Genomic DNA, 6,027 nt, shown 5'->3' with positions numbered 1-6,027 from the left:
CATAATAAGAGCAGAGCTGTGGGCCAGAGGAGCAGAGCATGCGGGATCTGGGAAGCATCGGGTCAGGCAGGGCAAGCAGGCTTCGGATTGGCTGGGCTCGGCTCAACAGGCTCCCACGTGCGACTAGCAGAGCATGTGGCCTGGAGCTATTAAAGTTTCAACATGCTTCTGGATGGGCCAAGGTAATCTGAGGAGCCTTGTTCCCCTTTTGTGGGTGTTAAAGTATCCGTTTACAAAAATTTAAACTATGTTTGGGGGCCTGGCCAGCTTGTTTGGTGGAGCATGTGGCTCTTGATCTTGGGGTCATGAGCTCTAGCCCCACGCTGGGTGTAGAGATTACTTTACAATAATAATCATCAAATAAAAAAGTATGATCCCTGGGTGGCTCAGCAGTTTAGCACCTGCCTTTGGCCCAGGGCATGATCCTGGAGTCCCAGGATCGAGTCCCACGTCGGGCTCCCTGCATGGAGCCTGCTTCTCCCTGCCTGTGTCTCTGCCTCTCTCTCTCTCTCTCTCTCTCTCTGTGTGTGTGTGTCTCTCATGAATAAATAAAATCTTAAAAAAAAAAAGTATGTTTCATGCAGTTGGCCCCATCACGCTTTCCATGACCAGGGGAAATCTAACCAGTGTTATCTAACACTCAGGGTGGGGTTCACTGGGGAGATTCGGGTAGTGGGGACCTCTGTAATGGAAGGCACTGGTAGGTATAGGGTGAGACCTGGTCCCCATGCATCCATAGCATTTAAGAAAACCACAGCATGGGTCTACTCCTCAGTTGGTCATGACGACCCCTTGATGCACGGCGCATTGCCAGGTGGCCCATTGCCAGATGGCCCATTTGGTGAGCATGAACATAAATCCATGACACACTGGGAAGCATTTGGGGCTTGGAGTAATGTGGCATGAAGGGAAATAATGCGAAACTTGCTTTAGTAATAGCAAGGCACTTGCGGGGCGGCTTGGCTCACGTCATGCGCGGACACCTCATGGAAGGTTCTTGGGATTTTGCAAACACTTCCGCTGTCAGCCGGTGTGAAGCCAACCACGAAACAGTTGCCTGACACCATCTTAGCTAGTGAGCCCCGTCCTTGACTTAGGAGGCCAATGGCTCGTGGTGTCTATGTCATTTGAGAGATGAAAGCCCGAGACATTTGCCACTTGGCCTCTGCAAGTTTGGCCTGCCATGCCAGTCGTCTTTGGGACGGGCGACGTCCCTTCCTGAGGAACATATCTGGGCTGGGGGAGGCTTGCAAGTGGTGTTGGCAGAGGATGCAGACACGGTGGCGGTGTCCATACTGAGCATAGGGAATCCCAGAGTAATGAGGAGGAAGCCAGTGAGTGACAGCTGGTCCATGAGCGAGGGGGTCACAGCATGGGTGGGGATGGAGGGGTGAAGGCTGGGCATCCCAATGGGCCGGTCCCCGCGGTGATTTGTAAGAGAGGGTGGCATTAGGTGAAGGGTGGGATATAGTCAGGAGCTGAGGGAGGAGGACAGGAGACGGGGAGGGAGCACAGGAGGGGAGCGTGTCTAACTGGGGTCGTCCTCTGGGGGCATCTGCAGTGCACCCTTGGGGAGGACGGGTGTGAGCAATTAGTGGCACCCCGGGTGGGAGAGAGGACTGCAGGGTGGGAGCGCAGGTGGGCCTTGACGGCGGGTGTGGATACTCATGTAAGTGCCATCCCGGTTCTAGATGTCGCTGAGGGGGCGAGGGAATGCAGGGCTGGTTTGGTAAAAAGAGTGACCATGTAAGTGCAGCGCTTGCACGTGTCTGAGGCCGTGGCCGTGATCTGAGCGGCAAGCAGGTGCGTGTAGGTGGGTGCTGCTGGTGGGGCAGCGGGGAGGGCCATGGTGGGGGGAGAGCCACAGCGCGGGGGATGGGGACACGGGGAGGGGGGCAGCAGTACCCAGCCACGGAAGAGCAGGGACCAGCCTCATCCGCGGTGGCAGCGAGGATGTCCGTGGAGGGTGGCGCTGGCAGGAACAGATGCTGGTGTGAGGGAGAGAGGAGGTCAGGGCAGAAGTCTGGGGGCGGGGAGTCAGGTGCAGAGACGGGAAGCCCCAGTGGAGAGGCTGGAGGCCGGGGAGCCTAGTGTTGTGATGCACCTGGGGTGCAGCGGGGACGCTGCGTGGTCCTGGAGGCCTCGTGCTGGGTCCTCTGCTCCGGCAGGTGACAGAGAGTGGGGTGTGTTGGGGCCTGGCTCTGGGGTGAGTGTTCTAGGCCTAGGCCGGAGTGCGTGGGTTAGGGAAGGCCCCGCGGGGTGCTAAGGGGGCCGGTGAGCCTATGGGACAGGCCTCCTGCAGCCCTGGAGGGAAGGGGTTGGGGCCCTCCCTGAGGTTGAGGGGCAGGGAGGACATTAGGGGGGCCCCTTGGTGGAAAGCTGTCCTCCAGCGAGAGGGGCGGGCGTTCATGGGCGGCCTGTGCTGCTCAGCTTCGGGGCTAAGGGAAGTGCCCCAGTTTCCCGGAGTGTGCAGAGGGGGGGCACGGCCCCTGGGGAGCCAGGGAGGCCGGGCAGGGATGCTGGGGGCTCCTCTGTTTCCGGAGCGTTTTGTAATCCTTGACTCCAGCTGAAAGAGAGTAAACCTGCGTGTGGGCGGGTCGCAGCCCAGCAGGTGTCCTGGACTCCTCACCAAGCAGCCCCCAGGGCCAAGAAACGGAGTCCAGGCCACAAGGGCCGTGCTCTGTGGGAGGCTGGTGGCCCCGCAGGAGACCCAGGGGAGGGTGTCCAAGGACCTGAGATGCTGTATCCCCGGGGGTGAGTCCTGGGCTGGGCGACAGCATCTCCGGGGACAGCCTTCCCGAGCAGCTACCCGCCCCGGTAAGGGCACTTCCTCACCTGGGGCTCCAGAAGGGTAAAACCTGTCGGGCAGCTGGGCTCGGGACCTGGGCTCGGAGCCCCGGGGAACACCTCTGGGTGTCCGGCCCTAGTCTGGCTGCGCAGGTGCTTCCTGGAAGGGCACCGGGGCCTGGGTCACCTGGTTCCTCAGGCAGGTAGGAGCGCCCGGGCCCCGGGGATTGGCCCCATCCAGCCTCGGCTGCGGCCCCCACTGCACCCTGGGCTGGAAAAACTGAGGAGGCCCTCGAGGCATCTCGGGCTTCGGGACGCCCACCTGTCCTGGTGCGGCCTTCAGGCTGGAGCTGCGACCACTCCCCGGGCCCGGGGCCGTGAGCCGGTGCCCAGACCCCAGCCGGACTCGAGCCGCCGCTGACAGGTGCACCTGACGCCACGCTCCTGTGGGCCGTGCGCAGGATGGGCCTCCAGGTGGCCTGCGGGTGGCCAGGGGGCTCATTTCCAGGGCTGATCACCCCCTGTCTTAGTGGGCCCCGGGTCCGCCGGGTCTGCCGTTGGCCCTGGGGAAGTGGCTTCTATTTCCCAAGAGGGGCTTCAGCAGAGGTTGTGGAGCAGGGACAGCAGGGAGCGGGTCCTGTGTCCCTCTGCCCGGGCTCTCTGTCCCCGGGCACCTCAGCTGGGGGCCACGGGTCGGCGGTGCCAGGACATTAAGGCCGCCTGCGAGCAGCCCCAAAACGCAGGTAGACGGCGCTGCATCGTTGGCCCAGCCGCCCACCTTCTGCAAGGGCTCGGGGGCTAGAGGCCCTAAAGGATTCCCAGAGCTCCCAGTGGGGCCGCATTCTCAGGGGGCCCTCCCCTCCCTCCCTCCCCTCCTCACCCCTCGTCTGGGGTTTTCCTCTCACCTCTGGAAGATACCACTTTCGCTTGACACCTTTCATCCTAGTCTTGGGGGTTGGAGGGGGGGAGCCAAACGGAGGCGGGCACTTTTGGGGCAGCTGGAGACGTGGGAATGCGGGCTGGCCGCCTGGTGACGGAGATGTCCCTGCTCTGGGGACATCATGTTCAACTGCGCTGCTCCCGACTTAGTTTCATGAGTTTTCACAGGAAGAGAAAATAGAGAGAGAAAGAAAATGTAGCAAAATATTAACAGGTGAATCACGGGGAAGAGCATGTGCGTGCTCATTATACTGTGCTTTCAAATTTTTTTTTAAAGATTGGATTTATTTATTCATAAGAGACACACAGAGAGAGAGAGAGAGAGAGGCAGAGACACAGGCAGAGGGAGAAGCAGGCTCCATGCAGGGAGCCCGATACGGGACTCAAACCTGGGACCCCTGAGGGTCACACCCTGGGCAGAAGGTAGATGTTCAACCGCTGAGCCACCCAGGCGTCCCCTGTGCTTTCAATTTTTTGGTGAGTTTGAAATCTTTCAAAATAAAAACTTGGGAGAGGACGTAAATGTCTCCATGGGTTCTGAGGAAACATGAAGGTGACCCCGGAGGAACACAAGATGCTCCATGAGGAGCAGCCTGGGGGCTCCCTCCTCCCTGTGGGACTGAGAGCCTCCAGAGGAAGCCTCAGTGACACGATCTGGACTGGCCTGGGCAGCCCGGGTGGCCCAGTGGTTGAGTGTCCCCCTTCGGCCCAGGGCCTGATGCTGGGGTCCCGGGATCAAGTCCCACGTCGGGCTCCCTGCAAGGAGCCTGCTTCTCCCTCTGCCTGTGTCTCTGCCTCTCTCTCTGTGTCTCCCATGAGTAAATAAAATCTTTAAAAAAATAAAAATTAAAAAAAAAGAAATCTTTTTTAACTGGCCTGGTTTCAGCAGAAGCAGCCCCCCCATCTTGCCCCATGCTTTGGAGGCCCAATGCTTTACAATGTGGCTTAATCATTAAACGCAAAGGTCCCAGGTCCTGGGATCAAGTCCCAAGTCGGGGCCCCTGCTCAGCAGGGAGCCTGCTTCTCCTTCTCCTCCCTTCTTGCTCTCGCTCTCTCTGACAAACAAATAAAATCTTTAAAAATGCCAATATTCTTCAGCCATTAGAAACGACAAATACCCACCATTTGCTTCAACGTGGATGGAACTGGAGGGGATTATGCTGAGTGAAGTAAGTCAATCGGAGAAGGACAAACATTGTATGGTCTCATTCATTTGGGGAATATAAAAAATAGTGAAAGGGAATAAAGGGGAAAGGAGAAAAAATGAGTGGGAGACAGAACACGAGAAGAGACTCCTTACTCTGGGAAACGAACTAGGGGTGGTGGAAAGGAAGGTGGGCGGGGGGTGGGGGTGACTGGGCGACGGGCACTGAGGGGGGCACTTGATGGGATGAGCACTGGGTGTTATTCTATATGTTGGCAAATTGAACACCAATAAAAAATAATTAATTAATTAATTAATTAATTAAAAATGCCAATACGGGTTCCCTCTCCGGAAAGCAGAGGCTTCCCCCAAAGCCTTTCCTGAGGGCCCCAAGTGAAGGAACGATTCACATTAACTTATGCTAATTACCTTTACAAGTGGGGAGCATCCCAGACGCAAAAAGCCACCCCTGCCACTGCTTGCTAAGGGAGGTGCGGAGGCCCCAGCCGGACCCAGCTCCCAGACGCACCCAGGGGTGGTGCTGGGTGGTGCTGGGTGGCGCCTGTGGCTCGGCCCCTGCCAGCTGCCTGCAGAGCCCGGCTCCGTGCTCTTTGTGCTTTTCCCCTTTTCTAAGATAAAGAAAATATAAAATAAATAAATAAAAGTAAAGTAAAGTAAAATAAAAATAAAATGAAATAAAATCTTCAAATGCTCAAGAAGTGTCTTAATTAATGGGCATAAACTGTGGGAAGGACTAAGATTTGGACCACGCATTTTTTAAAGATTAATAGACAATATTTTTTAGAGTAGTTTTAGATTTGCAGGAAAAATGCTCATAAAATACAGAGCGTTCCAATCTCCATCCCCCGAGTGTACCCTATTATTAGCATCTTGCGTTACTGTGGGATATTTGTTACAATTGATGAGCCAATACTGATATATTATTAGTAACTAAGGTCCAAAGTTCGTGTTAGGGTTCGCTCTGTGGTTGTGGAGCTCTGTGAATATTGAAAACTGCATACAGACATGTCTACACCATGACTGCATACATCACACAGACTAATTTCACTGCCAGAAAACTCTCGGTGCTCCACCCATCATCCTCTCCTTTCTCTCTTCCTCCAAATTCCTGGCAACCATTGGTCCTTTTACTGTCT

The sequence above is a fragment of the Canis lupus genome, chromosome 2, assembly GCF_011100685.1.
Source record: "Canis lupus familiaris isolate Mischka breed German Shepherd chromosome 2, alternate assembly UU_Cfam_GSD_1.0, whole genome shotgun sequence".
Taxonomy (NCBI): Eukaryota; Metazoa; Chordata; class Mammalia; order Carnivora; family Canidae; genus Canis; species Canis lupus.
This window is presented reverse-complemented; position numbering follows the sequence as displayed.